The sequence below is a fragment of the Phasianus colchicus genome, chromosome 14, assembly GCF_987193195.1.
Source record: "Phasianus colchicus chromosome 14, bPhaCol1.hap1.1, whole genome shotgun sequence".
Lineage (NCBI taxonomy): Eukaryota > Metazoa > Chordata > Aves > Galliformes > Phasianidae > Phasianus > Phasianus colchicus.
The window spans coordinates 12737018-12760363 of NC_143449.1; the positions used below are offsets into that span (position 1 = coordinate 12737018).

At 35.9% G+C, this 23346-nt stretch overlaps 1 long non-coding RNA gene across 1 annotated transcript; it reads right to left on the reverse strand.

The window, feature by feature from the left end:
- Positions 1-2061: 2061 nt before the first annotated feature.
- On the reverse strand, positions 2062-21538 carry LOC149916024 (uncharacterized). The gene is made up of 4 exons (XR_016470968.1): positions 21438-21538; positions 15040-15127; positions 7489-7660; positions 2062-2145 (listed from the first exon to the last, which is right to left on the reverse strand). It is a non-coding gene; the product is annotated as an uncharacterized LOC149916024 (long non-coding RNA).
- Between the last annotated feature and the right edge of the window lie 1808 nt (positions 21539-23346).

Genomic DNA, 23346 nt, shown 5'->3' on the forward strand with positions numbered 1-23346 from the left:
TTTAACATTAAAAACACTACATTACACGTGGGCACAGCTGCAGAACAGAAGTAATTCTTTCCCTTCCTGAGGTATTCCTGAGGAAGAAGTAGTAACTCTTCATTCTCTGTTGAAAAGAATCAATACCAGAATGTGATTGAAATCTAAATCAGTAGCTCTAATTAGAAGCTAAACAAACAAACTCATCCAAATTCTGTAAGGAACGGATTTTCTTGACTTAAAAGTTGTTTAAAATTGTTTGAAAACACTGAGCTATTTAGAATCAATGAGCAAATCAGAAACACTAACATGATTTCCTTGAAATCTTCAGACAGAGATGGAACAGCTGATGTTCAACTCTTTCTCTCCTCCTATCTATCACCTCTGAAATAAAAAGATGAAAGTAAAACAGAAATTACCTTTCCAAAATCCTGTGAATCTCTCTCCATCTCAGGTGATCTTTAGTAAGCCATATACTCAAGATACCATTAAGAATACAAGTAGCTCATGACTCCTCTGTTTCTCAGGCAGCTGAAACGTTCATAAAACAGCAGCTCTAACTTAACATAGATTAAAGGAGATAAAAATGTTTGGAGTCCTCTATTTGTCAAAGTTTTCTTTCTGAAATAGAAGCACAGGAGTATCTGGTTACATTTAGCTGTGTCCTCTTCATAATAAGTCTGAACCAGCATTAGAACAGTTATAAAGCTGGAAATCAATATAAAACCATGCACAAAACTACTACATGAAACTAGAAATTCATGTGGGATCTAAAGAACACTGGATTTCCATAAGAATAGATTTTTTTTAAAAAAGATTTTTGACCTTGTTGGTCAGAATTTCATTAGAAGGCTTAAAACATTTTAGCATTATTACTCAAGTTGAAAATTCAAAATAATTCATCCTTTCTATAACTAAGTAGTAATATAACACGTACACACAGTAAACTCTCACAAAATATCCCACCTGCCATCACAGGATACAAAGAGGTAAGGTGACCTTGCTGAAACAGTTCTCAGAGAATAAGTACTCCCAACATGAGTTTAATAATGTGAGCGGATGTTGTGCTAATAATGAGGCTAAAAATAGAAACTCTTCAAATTACCTGTACAATTAAAAGAATAGAAAGAGACATAAGCTGTGCTAATGGAAATAACTCTAGCATCTAGACAGTTCTGTCCAAAAATAAATCAATGATATTACCTCCAACTTCTTTTGTTAAGGGAATAACCACTCATATTCCTCAAGTGGTCTGAAATCAGTAGGTGAGCATGGAATTGACAATGCAATCGACTTTCTAAAGAATGATTTCTTTTCTAGAGCCAAAGATAAGGAACAAATATACCATAGCAACACCTTGGAAATTATTTCAATTTAAACTCATGGGTAGTTCCTATAAGCTTACAAAATGTTTCTTTCTGCTAACTAATATTATTACATCTCCTGAACTGAGATCCACCCTGAAGCTTTCGTTGAGGAAGAGACACAGTATAAAATTATCACTGATATTTTCATGGTGCTCTTCCAAGTACGTTAAACAAGTTCTTCAAAATAGACATGGCCTGACAATTTAGAGAACTAGGAGGTGTTAGCATACTGACAGTACACTAAGAGGAACCCGGTCTTTGTCCCTCTCACAACTAGAACCGATAAATGGCCATTCTGAACCTACTGACTTGTGGTATTGCAGCCTACTCATAAAAAAAAGAAATATATCAGATCCTTCCTTAAAAAGTGTCGTTTCTTTTTGTTTATTTGTTTTCTGCAGTGTAAACAATATTGTGCCTATATGACAGAAATTCATTAACTAATCTTGTCCTTAAAGCACAGCATCATCATCTAAAAAGCTGCCTTCTTTCACCTCTTCCATGCCACATCCTTACGTTATCTTGCATGCTGTAACATAGTTCACTTTCCTGTTGTCTGCTATGTACAAAGAGACCAGCCAGGTTTCCCCAGTCCATCTTGTCTTTTATCTGTTTGAGAGCAGAATACATGGCAAATCTTAGAAAAGAGGAACTTAAATGCAAACTAGTTGAATCCTAAAATAAAGAGGTAATTTTCACTTGCCATTTCCTGTTAGAGAAATTCATTCTATTCATAGAGATGACTTGAGAATTTTTCCTCTTCTTTGTTTCAAAATAAATAAATAGATTTCTGGAAGTTCTGTGGAAAACAAATTTGAGAAGAAGTCAGTAATAGAAGAACATATTGAAAGAGAAGCTACCTTCTAGTCAGACAGAAATCAACTGCAAACCAGTCCCAGGAACTAATGCCCTCTTGGGTTAGTGTACAACATGGTTAAAAAGCTGCCACTTATCAATTTACACCTCCAACCTTCCTTCTATATGCTATATGTCACAGGTATTTCAATAGAAGGCAGAAAATTTATTTCGAGTAGCACTGTTTTTAGTTTCTCCTGCACTTAAGCTCATCATTTTCTTGAAATCTTTTGTCTTTCTTATCAGAGTCATATATGATGGCTGCCAGTTTTGTATTCAGACTGAGATACCCTCCAAGTAGAGGGTACAACACAGTTACTCTATCTGGCTTGGTTTGATCATAAATGTAGTGCTGGCAAGAAATCCTTCAAACAGACAAAAATTAACTCCAATTGTTTTCCAGTTTCTTTATGCCGTTTTATCCTTAATTCTTGTTCAGCTTAAAGAAATTCCTAATTGGTGGCTTGCCATGCAGTTACAGTTCACCATGGTGTATAGCAACAGGCTTGGGGGTTAGAAAAGCAGAGATGTAGCCTGCTATCTCTAAGTATCCTTAATCCACATGTGTTCACAGCAATGGCAGCAGGAATTCCTTAATGCCTTCAAATTCTCCTATTCATGCATTTAAGATAAAGGATAGTGTAGCCTTTGCGCTAATACTGCGGCTAGCCTTGTCCCTGAGCAATTCTGTGTTCAATATCATTCTGCACCTGGTTCAGTATGTCTTTATGCCCTTCAAATAGATAGAGCTGTTCTTCAAATATAAGGCCATTTTACAGTTCTTGTATTGTCAGAATGTAGATGCATTTGTAAGGAGCACAATGACAGTACAAAGAGACAAGATATATTACAGAAGGCTGCAGAATACAGTACTAAGTAGCATTCAAACTCCCCCCCCCCCCTCCCCCCCAAAAAAAAGAATGCTTCAGAGCTTCACATAAACTTTTAAATTTACACAAATAATCTCCTAATGTATCTAGTTTTTACACTAGATACATTAAAATCTAAATCTGTTTTACATATATGGTTATGATGCTTTCTCTATGAAAGGTTTTCAGTAAGTCATGCAAAAGTTTAGTGGTTTATGACTTTTATTAGGCTTTTATTTAATTGATTGTTTCTATGCACCCTCTTAATGGGTAAAAGGGCTAAAAAAGGATTTATCATAGCATATAACACGCTTAATTCTTTTATTTCAAATTCATTATATTTAATTTTGCAATAACAATAATCATAGATGTATTTTTTTTAAAGCCTGCATTGTTCTCTGATGCCTGTAAACAGAGATAACCTTGGGGAAATCTGTGAATGTACTCTCTGAATGTGTTTTGCAAGAGTGGCTGTGTTAAGTGGTTTCTTTGTCAGTCCTAGCACAAAATACTGTGGCCTGATATTCCTGCATTGCCTTGCAGACCTTCTTTGTGAATACAGATGACTGTATCATGAAATTTAATTTAAATTATACGACTATCTAAACTAAATCGTAATCCATAAAGAAACAAATATTCAATCTACAGCAAAGGATTTATCCGACAAACACTGTTCACACTCTATATGCATTAATAAAATTCTGAGCTAGCATCTTTGATTTGTTTCATTTTATTTGTGAAATCAGTTTTTTAAGGGCTTATGAAAAAGGCATTGCATAATCAAAACTAAGCTATGGTCTTTTTTAAAAGCTTTACACATGCAACTCTATAGAATACCACACTCTTTTCCAAATAAGTTTAGAAACAGTGTTGTCACCACTTTTCTGTGTGATTATGACACCTTGATGCAAACTATCACAGAAACCGAATGAATACTGCAAATCATACTAATTTGGGAAAATGCCTGCTTAGACTGCACAATTGTTATCATATCAGTGTGAAAATGCATCACTGTTTTAAGGATAATCCAAATTTTATTCAACAAAACTCATATTTTCCAATAGAAACTTAGCAATTATTTCTAGGTGGCATATAGTAAAGAGAAAGATTTTCACAGAAATTGCAAAAAGTGCAGAATATCTTTGAGTGACTTGCATGTTTCACCACAAAGCTGCCTCATAAATACAAAAATAACATAATTTTGTCACCCAAGTATTCTCAGGGTTTCATAAACATTTTTTCCCTCACTTTGGGATATACTGCAGTGTTGAGCGAAGCCAGCTGAGAATTTGTAAACATCACAGAATTTATCAAGAAAAGTGATGTAATAGACACACTATAACTTAACTACAAAAATCAAAGACTGAACACAAGTAAGGGCAGTCCTTTGTTGAAGCACACACTGAATTGTCATATGTTTGCTTGTGTGTGTGTGATTATAAACATACTTCTTCAATAAGCATTTTTATTTGTTTTAGAAAGACAATCCAATAACACTTGTAACTGGGCCTTTGCTACTTTCAATAGATGTTATACACTCAAACCTTGAAAAGATGCACATTTCTCATTCGGCTTATTCTCAAGACACAGCCTTTCCTTCAGTTTTCTTGTTTAGCATTGGATTGCTTTATTATTAAGAATTACACGCTTAATTAAATAACATTTGTCTTAATATTTAATTCTATTCCTCATAGAAAAAGCAAAATAAAACTCACCTTGTATTCCCTTAGGCTGAATAGCAGTAAATCAAAATGGGATTATTTCACTTGACAAATTTTATCCATCTATCTCTTCTAAACATTTCTGTCAAACCCCCAAATATACCTGCTGCTTTCCCAATAACTAAGCATATAGTAAAATCTGTGATGTGGAAATGAGCAGAATATGTCATTTTCCTGCTACTCTGATGTGTGTTAGGTTTTGACACTTGTCTGTCTTACTTGTCAGCTTAGAAGTCCTCTAGATTTTTTCAAAGATATTGCCATATTCATAAACAGACAACACGTTTCTCTTTTTATCAAATTTGACACACAGTCTAAGGCATTAACATAAAAAAAAAAAATAAAAAATCACTGTAGTTATTTTTAAATCTCTTTAAATATAGTTTCATGCATTTCTGCCCCAAAGGGATGACAAGGTGAATTAATTAGCTCAGTCTTAAAACCACAAAGTGTCCTCTGATGCTTTGCTCAAGTATCAGATGTAATCTTACTTTAAAAATGAAATTAAAAAAAAAAAAAAAAAACAAGTCTAAGAACGCCATCCACATCAGAAGGAAAAGACTGAATAGATGTCATAGTCCAGAATCTTGTCAGAGACCAAGTCATGATTTTCATACAAATGTTTATGATGGGTGTTAACTGTCATTCTACTGAGTTTTCTTCTGATTAAGGAAGTTATAAACAAAAGGGGATCCAACTCCTTCAGATTTCCAAAACAACCACGGCTGGAGTGATGCTGACTCCTTAGGGTGATGAAAGCACCACTACAGAGTGAACAGGAGATCTGTCCTACTAACAAAAGAAAAATAAAACTAATTTCAAAGGATATGAACACCATATGTATTGGTCTTACAACCCCCCTCTTGCTGCCTTTCATTCTCAGTGTATTTTTGAAATTCACATTGTTATTCTTTACTGACTCTATCAAAAGCGCTGCTAAAAAATAAAAGATATTGGGTGAGATGTGGAAATCACTTTCCAAGGAGATTGAGCTTCTATCTGTCATTTACACTTTCACAGCTTCTTCTGCATGCTCTCCTTTCATTTCTGCTTGGTTTCATGATTTAACTCCATGGATGCTGAGAGTGAGCTATGCAATTTTTGGCTTGTAAACATCATAAAAGAACAAAATCCATAATTCTCTGTCAGAAAAGAATGAATACTTTGTTTGCTATATACTTTTAAATAAGAAAAACGCCCAAATTTTTCTTTAAAAAACAGGCAAACTCCACTCATCACACAAAGCAAAGTCTTGGAAGATAATTAATAAATTCACTGGAAAACAAAGAAAATACTGAAACCATCTGCTCCAGGAAGAGGTAAGGGAAAGGAACTCTATCCTCAACAATGTATGTAGGATCTGCACCATTCAGTATGATTATATATTATTAGAAATCCCAGATCCGTGGAGCTCCTCAGAAAGGCTTTTTTGAGAAAGCTTTCTCTATTGCTTAAAATGTCACAATCTTATTTTTATGTATACATATACATATATATTTCTGTTGCTCTTAAGCTCAAAAAGCAAAAAAATTCAACACATTTCTAATATTTACAAAAATCACGAGCTATACAATCTGCTGTAGTTCAGAATAACTGTTCTTCTGGCAAAATGAAACTCATATAAATGTGTTGGCAGTATCAAGCATTTGATAATTGAAACAATAACAATCAGTGATACCTCCACAGAATTATATGCGGCTTCAGTCTGCTTTGATAGCAAAGGTTCCTGGTTTGATATAATTAAAATAACATTACCTATCTCTGCCTGGATATATTTCACACTTCACACACATTTATAAGCACAGTCTGAGCACCTCACAATCATTTATAATTTATTTCACTGAGAGAAACAAAACCACTTTTAGCTGATTCCACATACACAGGACTGAGTTACAATGAGAATAAACTACTTTCCAATTTCACATGCAGAAGTGTTTCTGAGAAAAGATGTGGAATTGGCACTCGTGAGCCGCAGGCTGGATCTGCGACCACTGGACATACTTTTCATGCAGATTCCTGCTACTAAGATTATGAAAACTTGCAATATACTACAAAATATACTGTCAGATTTTCAGAGGTGAGATATAAGATTGTCTTCATCTTCTGACATGGTAGTGAAATGCACAGAGGCTGCTCAGCCCTGTTTCTTTTTCCTTTACACAATTTTAATTTAGGTTTAGTAATATCTTTAGGACCATAATAAAATATCTAGATGTGTCATCTGTCCACAGATGTTTCTGAGGCACTGTTATACCTCAGTATTTTAGTAAACAGACATTGCAATGATGAAGAGTTTTAATAACAGTGACTGTTCTTTTTACGACTTTAGTGCTGCTTCTTTGCTCCCCACTTTTAACTGAGCTCCTAGATATAAAACTGGAGATTCATATATAAAATAGTTTTAGTACAGAACAACTTTGTTTTCTGATGTCAGGTCTGCAGTTGTAATGTAAACAGGGGAGGAAAAAAAAAAGGATGCATATAAAAAGGTTTTAATAGTAAAGACATTAACGGACACATGAGCTTTCAAAAAACAAAAACCAAATTGTGTCAATGGCCTATGGAATAAAAGTATAGATGTTTAGGGATTTTAACAGCAGGAATTACAAGGAAATCTGTTTTTTGTCACTGCTACTGAACAACAGAAAGAAGCTGTCAGCATTTAATCTTCTCCCCTTGCCCTTACAGATAACTTACTCTGAATGAAGGTGGGATCTGTCTTCCTTACAAGTAATATTCCTATCTTAATCATATTCTGTTCTGTGAGATGATCTGCGAGCATTGCTTGTCAAATGGACATGTATTATTCAGTTGCAGTGGTAGCAGAATGGGTACCCTCTCCTTCCTCTTGCTCTCAATTAGTCTTTACCTGCAAAATTTCAACAGAAACAGGCATTATCCTATGGAGAAAATGCATTTTTTTAAACACTATCTGCATATCTGCAGTAGGCAACAAGATCTGCCCAAAAATCATATTCAAAATAATAATTCAAAATATTCACAAAAATCTGCACCAGTACAGGAGAACCACTGTTGCTGTCACCACTGATTAAACGCATCATCCACCACCTCATGGTGCTCACATCTACTGTTGGTCTCCAGAAATGTTCAGCAAGCATCAGTGAATGCCAGTGGGTGACATTTTTCCCACCATGGAGGAATTCAATTCCTCCCCTTTATTTCATACGCACTTCCGTGTCAGACGCCATTCTGTCAGACTGCCCCTCTGCTATCATCTGTCACACAGCAACAAACATAACAGAATATTGGTGGGAAGTTTCAGCCTCTACTGCCATCCCACCACCATCTGCTTCTGACATTGTAAACCAACACAGTAAAATAGGAGGCACTGCTTTTGGAGCAGCCCTCACATTTTCTTTGACTAACACATTATAAACAGTAACAATACAACAGTCTGAATTAAGAAATATTTTGGTAACTATGACTGAGAATATATGAGACACCAGTGTAACTTTTATCTTTTCCAAAAGTCTTAGTAAAGGTGTCCATTATGAATAACTCAAAAGAAGGCATATAATTCAGAGAGTATAAATAGTCTTTCTGCTCTTATATTAATAATTTATGCTATTCATGGGGAATAAGGAAGGTATTATTAATTGCTTTTAGCAACATAAGTAAAGGCTGTTCTATTAACAACATTAAAGCTTAAATATTAATTCATAGGAACCACAAAATGTGCTAATGTCAGAGCTGAAAATGGAAATGTTACAAAAAAGACAAAAGGTGTTCACTTGTTTAGAAGCAAGGGCTGGATTGTGGCTTTAGGCACAGCCCTGAACAAAAGACTCTACATTAACTGTACCAACTCCAGAAATAGCTTGGGGAGACATTATGCCTGAGGCAAGTTCTCCACTAAAAAGTTCTTCTGGCAGAGCTGTGTGATCAAGTGTGATTCACGACCAAAGTTACTGTGCCCCTCATGCAGACAGTAGTGATGGCAAATACTCTTGCTAGCTCCTGATAGCATGGATGAATGTGCCTTGTGGGAAAGAGACTTGGGGCACTGGAACAGGTTAGCTTTGTAAAGGACAACTTTAACTTGTGTTAGTAGCTTCTATACTAGGGGTGCCCTGCCAGTATACAAACATAGCGGCACAAACAGTAAGCTATCACAGAATTGCAGTGGTTGGAAAGGACCTCTGATATCGCCAAGTCCAAACCCCCTGCTAAGGCAGGTTCCTTGCAGTAGATCACACAGGAAAGTGTCCTGACAGGTCTTGAATATCTCCAGAGATGGAGACTCCACAACTTCTCTGAGCAACTTGTTCCAGTGCTTTGTTACTCTCACAGTAAATAAGTTCTTTCTTGTGTTTGTATGGAACTTTCCATGTTTCAGTTTGTGTCCACTGTCCTTTGCTCTATTGCTGCACGCTACTGAAAAGTGTCTTGCCCCATTCACTTGACTCCCACACTTCAGATATTTACAAACAGCAATGAGATCTCCCCTCACTCTTCTCAGCTGAAGAGCCCAAGGTAATGCAGACCAGGTTTCAAAGGTGGCACCTGGAAAGTAAATAAAGAAATGGGCCAGTCTGCAAAATAGCAGAACGCATTTTGGTAACCTTGCCTTCCAGGCCAGAGGCTTAGCGTGGTACTGGGCTTGCCAGTGGTTCTGGGCAGCTTCAGGACTTCAGTCTCACCAACCTTGTGACTGGGTTTCACTGTCTGTAGTTGGGTATCTATTGATTTTTCAGTTATGTCTTTAGCAAAATTGGAAGGTAAGCTATGAATCAGTTAATTTCACAGAACATTTTAAAGACTACTTCGAAATAGAATTATAAAGCTGGTAGGAAATGAAGCACAGCCAAACTAATTCTCTTTGCTTTCTCAGTGACTTATGGTATGGCAGATGTAGCTTGACAGTTCAACAGCATTGTTTGCAACAGTTTAAAATAATAATAAAAAACTGAAACAATTGGCAGATAAGAATTATTAAATATAGTAATAAAGCTCCACAATTGTCCTGTAATGTCTGTCACAGATATCTGAGAGCTGTATACACATTTTTGAAGCAGTCTTAGGTAGAACCAATTATACTGTGCTTGAAACTGTTGAGCAGTTCATAACAAGTACCAGTATGCTAATAGTATCACTGTAACTTCTGCATCTTACCGTAACAGAAGTCAATGCGCATAATTTATTGTGATATAAAAAACAATTGTACATCTAATAATTATTAGATATTTCTGGACACTGTACTGTTTGCATCTCCAAGAAGTAACAGCATTGCTTTATTCTGGATCAGTTTTTGCCAATTTTCCCTAAGAGAAATTGGTTTATTAAGTATTACTCATGGATACATGCTTATTGTGAGACTAGCCACAAGAAAACAAGCAGTGAGACAAATCCCAGATATATGCATTACAACACTTAAAACCTCAGCAGTGTTCCATGAAACTTACCCAAGATAAAGAGACATGCCTTATGGTGACCCTAAAAGCATTCCAGAAAAAAAAAAAAAAAAGGAAAAAAGAAAGAAAAACAGGGAGGTATTTTTGGCACCTTTTTTGGGTTTTCTGCACATACACATTTCTGTGAGCTGCAGATCAAAAGTAATGATTAATCACATGCTCTCCAAAACACATCTACAACTGACAAACAATTGACCCTTCATTGCTAGATAAATTGTTAGAATGAGTTGTTGAGTCCAATAAAACAACCTCTGGAACAGCACCTAATATGAGATATATCAGAGTAGGTAAAAAGACAAGGAAAAAAAATTGACCCCTATCCAAAGCAAATAAGAACAGAAGACCTATTGAAACAAAGGAGAAAATAAATCAGATGGACATTTTAAAAGGCATGAAGTATAATTTTGTAATTCTACATCTTTTTAAGATAAAGACATGCCAAAACCATAATGTTTATATGAAATCATGGAACCGTCATCAACTTGTTCATCTTTAATTATAACATTTTCTAAATAGAGTATTTCCATTTTTCATCTTAAGCCTTATTTTTTTTCCCTATTATCACATTTCCCATCAGATAGTAATAGATTTTTTTTTAGTAGTTAAAAAGTTGTCTATTTTAATCGCAATACTCTTTTGCCCTCTTTTTTATACTTGCATGATTTTTGTCTTCATGAACCAATTAGTCCTCGCTGAGGTCAGTTATATTTGCTCACAAATAGTTTCTTAGTACATTCTCAAGAAGGTAGAGAGAAAGGGTCATTGTCAGGTAAAGGAATATTGAAATGAAATATTTTCACCCAGAGTGCCAGTAGAATCACCACTTAAAGAAAGCAAAGGCCTTACATTTACATTACTATGTCCCATTTTTTTTACCAAACTACGCAAGTTTTTTAATCAGAGTCAAAGTAGACAGTATCTTCACAATCATGTCCAGCATTATATTTAAGCATACTTCAAAAATCATGCTCGTCTTACCAAAATCCTCTAAATTAATTGTACTACATTTTAATCCATCAATTTAATTTGACAGAAACACATTCTGTCACATTAAAACAAAAGATGATGCATAAAAGCAATTCTTGAAAACGAATGTGTAAACACCAGAACTATGCTGCATAAAGGAAACGCTTTAACAGATTAATTGGTTGGGCTAAATTCATGTCATTTGTAACAATTCAGAAGTCAATTATGATGCACAGTCTTCACTAAGGTCTGTAGATTTTACAGGAGAGTAAGCAGCATGGCAAAGAAAATTAATGACAAACGTAACATAAGAAGCATTGATAAACAGATTCCATTTGCTGCATTTCAATTCTGAAGTAATGTGAAATATTTTAATGTTGACTGTAGAGACAGAGAATTGGTTGAATTGATTAGTATGCAGTCTCCATTTCTTCTGTTTAGGCAATTCCCACTGAGACACACACTTCCCTACACACACTAGCCACAACCTATCCACCAAAATTGCTACAGTGCAACTGCAATGTACATACAATATAATATCTGAATGGCCACACAGGGCAAATAGAAACAAAAGTGGTACAATTCAAACTGTTTATTTTCTCAGTGACTGAAACTGTTCTAAAATAACACTCTCTAACTTTGCAAAAATGTGCTACTGGAGTTATTTCCGCTATTTCTTCCATGCTGCAGGACAGCCCACCAACCAGTACTAGCTTCTGTAAATGATGCTGTACTTCAGAATATCAAATTCAGATCGCTCTCATGCCATTATAATGAGATCAATATGAAATACTAACAGATTAGAAACATGTACATGCAGTGGATAATTTTATTTTTTTTAGCTTTGCATTTTCAAACGCTATGAGAGATTTTTGCTGAAGTTCACATGTTCTTGGTCAACGTTTTCTAGTAGATGCCTTTACACTGAAACATCTGTTTAAACATGTAGTAAACATCTATGACTAGTGGTAGCTCTGCAAAAAGAGATACAAAGCTCAGCTTTTCTTATCCTCCAAGAACATTTTCATTCTTTCTTTTTTTTTTCTTTTACCTTTTTACCACTTTCTGTTCATTTTTAGTTATCTAAAAAGTATTGTCATCAAGTGAGACAAGGTCAAAAAGTTCTAGCTCTTCCTGAGAATCAATTGAATACCATTGCCCTGCGAATCCGGGGAGATACACCTTTGCTTCAGGTCTGACAAACTTCTCAGTTTCCTGCTTGCCTCCTCCAGGCTAGGTTTCTATATTTCTAACTTTTTCTGTATTAAAAACCCCCAGGTAACTTCCTTCCTGTCTAATGACTACTTGAGAGGATTCATAGTTACAGAAAATCAATGTTTTAAATGGTATTGAACAATGCTCTCAGAATCTCAAGGTGACTGGTTCAATCTTCACTGATTAAACATGACACAGTATCATCAAAGTGAGCTGCAAAGTTGTTCTTTGCCTGTTTTCCTATTCCTTTTTGGAAAGAGCAGCACATAATTTCAACCAGAAAGGTATCCTGAATTACAGGAAGACAATGGGATTCTTGCTGTTGTTTTAAATGACTGGGAACAACTGAAAGGGATGAGGATTATCTATTAAGGGTGACATTAATTCCAAAATATTGTAAAGGCATCAACTTTAGAAGAAATACACCTGGAAGCATTATATATAATATTCATTTTCCAACCTCCAAGGATTAGTGGTATTTTCCTGCAACGTACTTCCTACAGCTATTGGACAAAACATAGAAAGTCATCAGGCAGGTGAAAGGACTCCTTCTGTTAGGGAGCGCCATAATCATTACCCTCAGAGCCATGCTGCCTCCTGCTCTGTCTAGTCTAATGTTTTTTAGTTCTCCTATACACTGTGTACCTTCACACAGAACATTCACGCACAATACTAAAGCAGGATATAAGGGTGCTTATTGGAAGCCAGAAGTAAAAAATTCCAGCTACCTCAACCACAGTAAGGATGGGTATTCCAGATGCTGGCTGAAGCATGACAACACACTCACTGTCCTTTTCTGTTTGTGGCAGTTTGTGGCAGTTGTGGCAGAAGACATTACTAAACCTCATGCTATTATTCCACAGAAATTATCAATCCCTTTTCAAGGAGTGATACTGATCTGCAGATACCAGATGGTTACAAGTATCTTTGACATCCTCAGCTTTACTGCCTATTTTGACTATCATTCTGAAGCTCTGTTGTGCTCTGGCCTGCTGACAGTATTCCTGATTCCTATCTAAGCTCTAAATACTAAGGACTCAAGAACATAGACATTTCAATGCATTCACTTCTCTGAATTTGAAGCATCACATCTTTGTTTCCAGGCAACTTTCATGAAGGAACAAGGCTGTTTTAAGTTATTATGGTTTCAGTGATTCTAATGATTATTTAAATGTAAAAATGCCTCCTCAAATAAAAATGACAAGTTGCCAGGTGCACTGATGGTAAATGGTATTTTGAAAATCCAACATAAAAACAAGTACAATTATAAACTATGGCTTTTTAGCATTCATACTTCTAGGATTTGCAGTTACAGCATGCCTTAAATGCCTCCAGTAAAGTAGAATTCAGCTTGCCAGCATGGAATACTTGTGTGATGCAAGAAGAAAGCTTAGATTATGTCCTAGAGCTTTATTGAAAGCAATGCCTATAACCTTCAGAAGCTCTGAGCATGTGTTGTACATCTCCAGCATTGAAAAGGTCAAACTTCTTTTTCATTTTTCTCTCTTATTTGCCACTACTTTCTTTTCGATAGGTAAATATGCTCATAAAAGAGAACATAACAGGAGAATCTCCAGCAAGTCATAACATTGAACTTCTGAACCTCGTGCTCTTATGAGCAGAAGCCAGAATTAGGGCAAACTTACCCAAGCTCTCCACCTGTCTAATTAACAAACTTCAATCCTGAAATCTGCCTGTTTCTCACAGATAGGTTGGCAAGGTAGGAGGTTGGGAGACAAACTGTTCTTTCACAAACATTCACATACAAAAAACAAGTCAAGTGCTTTCAACACAGTTGAAAGAACAGCTTTAACTGTTCACCTTTTCTAAAGTTCTCAGAAAGCAGCCTGAAAAACAACTGGAATGCAGGAGGAAATCTCCTGTTTGAGAATGTCTACTTCTGCCAGGTAAAGCATCTGCCACACCACCTCCTTTCTGGGGCTGGCAGGAATGCACCTCATCCACTAGTTGCCAAAAGCAATAATCTCAAAGACCCTGTCCAAGAGCACAGATCCTTCTGACAATACCACAGTGTAACAGTGACATTTGAAAGGAAAGGTGACATTAGATCAAATCTCTCTCTTCTATTAACATGCATTCTTCCAGTAGAGCTAGAGATCTATGCCCTCATACGTTAAACAAATAACTTCCATTAACACAGAGCAAAGTTCCTGGTATTTGTAGGAGAAAAAAAAAAAAAAAGAAAAATAGATGCCTTTTCTATGTAAACAAATAGCTGTAGATGGCAACATTTAATAAAAGGAAATAGCATCCACTGTAAACAAAACAGTCAGGTGCACAGTCTCTCTTTTAAGTAAGATGACCTTGAGGTCTTCAGGAGAAAAAAAAAAAAAGAAAGAAAAAAAAGAAAAAAAAACCGCCAAAGTCAGGCAAGTCCACAGAGCATTGTCAATTAATGTCACCACTGTTTGTGAATTAATTTTTCCATAAATGCAAACAGAAAAAAGGCTGTAAACATGGAAAAAAAAAAAAAAAAAAAAAAGGCAATTCTCAGTTAAAAATAAATTTAAAATGGATAAAGACTGAAACTGCCCCATCAGGCATAGATCTAAGAACTTGCTGGAAACAAATTAGAATGTGGGGGAATGTTCACATTAAGAAGAGCATAACTTACTGAGAAATTTTGAATAGTTCAAATGAAAGATGTGTTTATCTCACATTCTGCAAACTCCCTTCTCCCTTCTCTTTGCCTCCTGGAGGACCTGAGAACAAAGGCAGAGAAAGAGAGCAGTATGTAACATTTATAGGTACAAATCTGAGATCAGTCAAGGTCATCAAAATACGAGCTGAGGCTGACTTCCTTTAATTTGCAAGAAGCTGCATTGCTTTCTCTGGGGATGTTCCAATAGCCAGGGAATGCGACAGAGCAGCAAAGGCTGTTTATGGTCTTTTTATTCACCGTTCCAGTTCACTATTCCAGTAACAGGCTAGACATGAACCATTTATACTAGCCTTACAGAACTTTCTTGAAGGAGGAAATTCTCAGTAGAGCACTTGAAGCCTTAAAATATTTTGAGATAAAGCAAAGAGGAGCAGAAGAAGAAAGCTGAAACACTCTGAGAAGATGTTTTTCAGTTATAAAACAATCCTCAAATTAAAAAAAAAAAAAAAAAAAAAAAAAAGAATCTAAATACATTTCATTTCCCATAGCTCACTTATCAGCATCTTATAGTTCTCTTCTTGATTTGAACTCAAGCATCAAATACAAAAAACTTTGGAAACTCATTGGGCCAAATTAATCCTGATACAATCCCATTATCTGTATATGAATTTAGGCTACTTAGTTGGTTTCATTCCTACCTCAGCATTTTTCCCTAAACAAATTCTAAAATAATCCATTTTACTTCTCACTATTACACCTTGCTACTAGTAACTTTTAAATTCTTAATTTGATGACTGCAAAGGATTTAAATTGTATGAAATTCTCTAAGTCCTACTTCAATGCATGTGCAGATTAAAATGTATCAATTTTATATTTTAAACTTCATTCTATAATAGGACTTTATTGTAAGATCTGCAAAGGCTTGATGCAAATCAGAATTATCTTTCCCAATTTGATTTCATACTTCTATCTAGAATTCAGCTTCTTCTTCATCTTCATATGGAATGAAAACCTCATAATCAACTTCTACAGCTTTCCTTAAAGCATACAGATGATACCTGCCATTTTTGTAGGTGCTCAGATGGAAGAAATAGAGCTTTTAGTTCTTTATAATGTCCACTCAGCTTGATACGAATAGATGGAAATACTTTCTACATTTGCACCTCTTGGCATTGTTTCCTTTGGTAAATAAGACAGCCTTATTGCAGGTGCTCTCCCACGGACTTTTACCAACTGTTTTTGTATTAAAAGCTTTATTATTTTTAGCTCATCAAGTTGATGCATCACCAAGAATGTTTATTGCTTAAGACTGCGGGCAAAGGACTGTTTTAAGGGTTTTACAAAGAGAGATAATGAAAGAGAAAAGCACTAATAATTCCATTAGCAATTCATTTCAGATCCACAAAAGTGGCAGTTCACTAACAACTACTATCTCACAGATATACACACACACTCAATACTTTTCTCTCTCATGGAAGTGTAAGGCACCTAGCACATTAAGTATTACCTATAAAGCAAGAAAGGCTTCCAAGCATTACAGTAATAAAAATAAATACTAGCCTACACAAGCTAACAGGAGTAAATATGAATACTTAAAATCCTTAGTGAATGGGAAACCATCAGATAATCTTCTCTGCTACAAAACCTCTTTTAAAATGTCAGATGTTATAACAATGCACTGATTTGCACAAAATAGGCCATGATAAGGTTCTTAGGCAACTAGGTATAGTATTTGGTAGTATGCAGATTTTCAACATCCTATACACGTCCCATCAGAAAATCTTTTATCGTACTTGGCATCAGTGTTTACAGCTATAGTTCTCTAGACCCCATGGCAATATTAAGACAGTCAATCAATTCATTCCAAGTAAAGAACAAAGAATATGTAGCAGCATGCACTGCCAGTAACCAGACTGATGAAAGGCCAGATCTACAGCTTCAAAGGAAAGCCATATTGAAACCAAAGGTGAACAATGTTTGGTTTCACTTGGTTAGAAAATGAAACAAGAAAAGGTCATAAGCATTCAATGGTATTTGCTTAAAGTATACTGGAGTTTGAGCACTAGCCATAACAAAGGCTGAATTCAGATGGTACAACAGGGTAAAATGGTACTTGTGAGCAGTATAAATTTGATTTGCTATTATGACAATGTTAGACAACACCTGCCCCAATTAGCTCACATGGTCATGCAAATATGCAAAAATATAAATGCAGTATTGATACAGACTTTAAGATACAGAAAAGTTCCTTTAAGTGAAGATCAGATATAAAATGTAGAGAAAGAATTAATTGTATCTAATTTTAACTGATAATATGATACAGTTTTATAGAATATCTTTTGTTGAAATATATAATATGAAATTTAGGAATATTGATTTGATTTTTCTCTAGATACAATGTCACTTTGCCATTGGAAATCCTCTGTTGGTTGAGGGAATTATTACGCTGTCCGGTATTTACATTGCTACATACAATACATGAAATCACTACATGGATCTGCTCTTATAACATGTGAATTATGATTAGTTCCAAACATAAACTACAGGTAGAAATTTTGCATATGTAACAGATATTTCAAGCCATCTTCTCCACTGATCTGAACAAACGGTATTAAGGCAATGGACAATACATAGGAAAACTAGTCCAGAAGCAGAGAGCACCAGTATCAATGACCAATCACTTCCAGTTGGAATTTCTCACTCCTTCAACAAATTGTTTCTAATTTGATGACTAGTATCATGCAGGCTTAAAAAACACCATTTAATGTTGAAGGTTCCTCTGCTATTACCAACAGCATAATGTAAATTTATAATAAGAAGATAAATGCTATTTCTTATTTTTTAAATGCTTCTTGGATAATCACACTGTTCTGTATTTAACTTTTTTGAAGGTTTGCCTAAGAAGTTTTTGCCTCAAAGATACTGAAACTTATTTATGATTTAATAGCAAATGCCATTTAGAGTAAATAAAGTGTTTTTCTTTAGATACATCTTAACTGTACTCCTAAGAAAGAAGTTTTATTCTATTTCAGTAAGAGTTTACTGAGGAATTCTGCTACAGGAAAAAAAATAAGCTTTGCTGAAACATCATAACATTACATAAAAATTTCCTATTGAAATATATCCATGCATACACATATTCACAAACGGAGAAATATACACATGCTTATATGTTATTGCAGACTAATCAGTATAAGTCTGGAAGGCTGATGTCAACTTGTTTTCCAACATGAGACCAGTAGACACTTAAATTCTAAAATGAAAATTAAACAGTGTATTAATCTTGAATTACTCCTCTTCAGTAATACAAATTTAACCCAGCAGCTGGGGATGCACAAAGAAAGTAAGTAAGCATTCTAGTTATAAATGAAACTCTCCTTTGCAGGAGAGCACAAGTAGATTCTCTAATACTTCCCAATGAACAACTACAATAAGATATAAGGGGTCAAACATTTGAGTTCTATTTACTAGAATAACAGGAAATGCAGCCATTCTTCTTTTGCTTTTCCACAACAGCAAAATCAAAGTAAAATATTTTAATCTGACTATAGCTACACCACAGTCACTATTTATCTAGAGCTAAAACCAGCAAGAGTGAATTTAGAATGGGGTCCTAATTATGTAGGAGGCTTTGAAGTAATTATTTTTTCCTGAATGTTAAATGTCTTTACTGTACAGAGGTAAATACAGCATCCTGGGAGATGAGCAATCTGTAGATGATATAACCCAATTTTGGTACGACACAGCTGCTGCATTGTGCATTTTGTTGCTGGTAGGCCTCCCAGGACTACGTGCCTTTGCCTCTCCAAGGAGTTGGCAGAGCAAAACTTATTGCTACAGTTCCTGCACTGCAGAAGTTCAGACTCCCTGTAAACATTCTTGCAGTTGTTTGTAAGAGCTGCCACCTCTGTATTCAGTATGTCCTCCCAGAGGGAGAACAGAAAGGATTTAACTGAAATTCTACATAACAAAGAACAGACTACGTGCCTGAGAGTGAAGAATCATCCTGACATATTGATTAACACCCAGCAGACACACTATAAATGAGGTATAATTTGTCAGGACACAGTGACAGTCTTTGCTTTCTTAAAGCTCATCTTCTATTCACTCTTCTAACTTCCTTTTGGTTAAAGCAATTTCTTGAGCTCGTCTTCAGCCAAGTGTCATCTGCTCTCTCCCATAATCGTTACCCTTCTCACTAATTAGCAAGGTTTAGCTTCCTCCTGTTATGCACTTAATTAACTTCTCCACCTTTGGAAATGCAATTTCCCCTGGACAAAATTACTATCATGACTGTTTCATACAATGAACTATTTCTAAGTACAGACTTCAAATGAAGCAACATTGTTCAGAAAGACAGTGAAAGGTGCAGAGTACTTTCTGAAAGTGAACTGAATCTATAATAGTGGCAATGATAAGCATGCAGGTAAAAAATTAGGTATTAAAATAAAACTATCCAAGGTACCACCATCAGGTTGGAGTACAGACTTTCTTAGGAAAGAGATGAAGAATAGCTATTGTGTGCGCCACATACTATTCTCTAACATTCATACATTCGCTTCCCAGTCTGTTAATATTTTTAACTGCATAATAGCAGTGAGTATATCTAAATTCAAAGCTTCATTTGTCATCCTGTTTCAACAGATATGCAGCAGTAACAACACTTCTGCTGAAAGGTTGCACTTTATAGGCCAAACAGAAATAAACAGGACACAGCAATAAATAGAAACAAGTCAAGTAGTCCCAGCTCAAATGAATGGCAAATCAGAGGTACAGAACAGAATGTAAGTCTCTCGTTTTCCTCTCCAATCTTTTATGGAACAAATTTATGCAGCTGCTTATGGACTCACAATGTTTGGCCTAGATTCACTATGATGTGATGAGATTCTTATTGCAATGGAAAAAGAATGCATTCCTTCCTAGGACTGTGTGCAATTTCTCTACCTCATAGTCAGCACCAAAAGCAGGAAGTCACAGAAATCACAGGATATGAATGAGAATCATAAATGCCAGGAATTTAATGTTATATTGCCTGAAGGACATCTAATATTCTTATTTATTGCTTTTGCTGTAAGGAAACATTTTAGTAAAAGAAATTATAGGAGCTTTTCGGATGTTGGGTTCATTCTGAAAATTAATGGCCTATTTACAGAATCACAGAATCACAGAATGGCCCGGGTTGGAAGGGACCTCAAGGATCATGAATCTCCAATCCCCCTGCCACATGCAGGGACACCAACCTCCACATTTCATACCAGCCCAGGCTGCTCAGGGCCCCATCCAACCTGGCCTTGAACACCTCCAGGGATGGACGGGGCATCCACAGCCTCTCTGGGCAGCACCTCACCACTCTTGTAACAAAGAACTTCCCCCTGACATCCAGCCACCTGATCATCTTTGTGGCCCTCCTCTGGACCCTCTCCAACAGCTGCCTTTCTTGTACTGGGGGCTCCAGACCTGGACACAGCACTGCAGAGAGGCCTCACAAGGGCAGAGTAGAGGGGGACGATCACCTCCCTGTCCCTGCTGGCCACCCCTCTTCTGATGGAGCCCGGGTTCCCATTTGCTTTCCATGCTGAAACACAGCTGCCAACAGAAATGCATCCTACAACTGCAGCACATCATCTCTTCCTCCTCATGGTTTATCTTGATACATTTTATAGAGAGAAACTACCTCCTGGCTGCTGAATTCAGCTGCAGCAAGATCAAGAACCATTAATCACAAGGCAGCTGCTATGGTTAAATGCACATTTTTATGGCTATCGTTATCAAGATGGACAGTACTCTAACTGTTCTGCAGTCAGACGTGGTTTATTTGGAAAGAATGTATACAAATTCCTGCTTTTCATTTCATCCTAAATAAGACTATGGATTTGGCCTGTAGCTCACTCTTACAGCTGCTATTTTCCTTATACTCTTCCAGCAAAAAGAGATTTGTGCTTTTAGGAAAGAAACACCGTACCAAATATAGTAATACCTCTATTTCTTCTCCTGTGGTACAATGTTCTCATAGTTTATGGGAATTTAGGAGGGAATAAGAGGCTGAGTGAGGGGACAGAAGTTAGCAAGATATCAGGAATATTCTGCTAGCATTGCCAATCAGCATGTTTAATCATTAAGGGTCCATATATTTAATGAAAATAGGTAAAAGATCTTCTCACAAAGTAAATATGAAAATCTTATAAGCGCGAATGTTTTAATATTCTCCTTATTCCAACTGACTTATACTGCAAGGAAAATGAAAAACACTCACACTTATGAAGATCACATATTTCTTAGACAATTTATCAGAATGCAAGAAACACTTTTTTCTTTTTAATTAATAAACTACATTAACGAATTCAGATTACTAGAAAGCTGAAGTTTTAATCAATTACACTGAGTTTAGTTAGTGACCTTTTGCAACTCACCTCAATTCCCAGAGTGTCCTATGGCAAGCAGAGGACTATAATAAGATCCATATGGGTCTTCAGATCATCACTGAAGTTGTTCCAGAATTTTATTAGAAACACAGATGGGTTTTCTAGAAGAAATTACAAAATTCCTTCATTCTGCAAAGATCCTGTAGGGAATTTCCTAGCTGCAAAGTCTATTCATTAGAACGCCAGCCAGAGTTGGTCAAATATTAAATGCACTGATTTGTAAATGTCACTCCTCTCACCCCCCCCATATAAAAACATAAATTGATGTATTCTAATTTATGGGGTCATGTTACTTGTTACTGGCAAATATCCATTCAAGTACTAGTCATTAAAGAACATTTTCATATATTCCCAAGGCTTCATGATTGCTTAACAGGAAATCTATATTAGAACTGGCTGTTCACTGTTTTCCTTGATACTTAATACCGTAATCATGAAATTGTATAGCACAAATACATATCCAGTAAAAAGGAAAACTCATTGAGCTACCCACTGACAGAACTGTTTATTAGAGGAACTTTTGGTAATTCACTGTATTTCATATTAAGTTGAAGAGTTCATTTGTCAAGATGTTCTTGCACATAAAAAAGAACAAACAGTTATTTGAGAACAACTTACTAATAGCTCCGTCCTTTCCACTTAAGAGAAGAGACACACTATTGAAAATTTAGATTCACTGTTAATTTTGTTGTGCTACCATAAATTCTGAAGAAAAAAAAAAAAAAACACCTTATGGAATGTCTCAGTCAGGTGCAAAATAAAGGAGGAGCAAGAAAGGAGAAAAAAAAATTAAATCCCCAAGCAGATACCTATATGAATTGACTGAAAAATAGAACCACCTCTTCAAATTTATTACATTTTGCTTTGACTACTTATTTGTAGGCCCCCTCTTCACTGCTGCATGACTGAACATTTAAGAACGAGACCTTTAGACTCAAACATGACTTAACCTGATAAATTTCTAACCAAATTTACAGCAACGTCATGCATATGCTAAAACCCATCTAACATAAATATTTAATGAAGAAATAAACCTGCCAAAAGAATAAATTTACAACACATTTAGCGTACAGCATTTTAGAGGTGTCTGCCGAGTAGGTTTTGCTGTCGAGACAAGGTTTTAAACTGCCAATAGTTTAAAAGTAGTAATTTTTCATTGCATTTCATTCGTAAGCTCTGCTCCTTTTAAGAGACTCCAGGCTGTCAAGGTTAATTGAACCCTCAGGGCCCTCAGAATGACTGCACTCATTGGGGCTCTGCAGACTCCAGCTCAGCTCCCTGATTCTTTTGCTCTAAATCTTGTCTCAAATGATCTTTTTCATAAATACAATTTCAACTTTAATCTCCACGATGATGATCTGCTGATCTAATTCTCTGCTTTAGACCTGTATCTGTCTGCCCAGACTAAAATGGCTATCCTTCTGACATTTCATCATCAGCTTAAAACACCGTATGCACATAATAAGGAGCAGAGGAGAAGAAAGCTAGAATTTTCTTTTTGTCTAGACAGCATGAAATGCACCTGAATGACACACGCACTAAAATTCCACATCCAAACTTTTTGAACTAACCTGCTTTTTGCCATCAAATATTTCTAAGATTTGGTCCTTGCAGGAGCTCTTTCACAGAGCTGCTAGCAGATCTGCCACAATTCCCCAACCACTGGGAAATTCACAACCACAGTCTGGCTGTTTCTCTCTTGGTGAAAGTGGAGGAGCACAATTTGTAGGTCAGGATGTAAGTACACGGTTTTTCCATCAGCTGGTCACAGAGAAACTTGCCCTGTTTGGACACCTGTGATGAAGCGACTCATCAACTTTATTAAAGCAAAGTGCTTCTATTCCAAGTTTGCAAAAGGCATTGAGGAAAAAAAAAAAAAAAGATCATAAGAAACAAA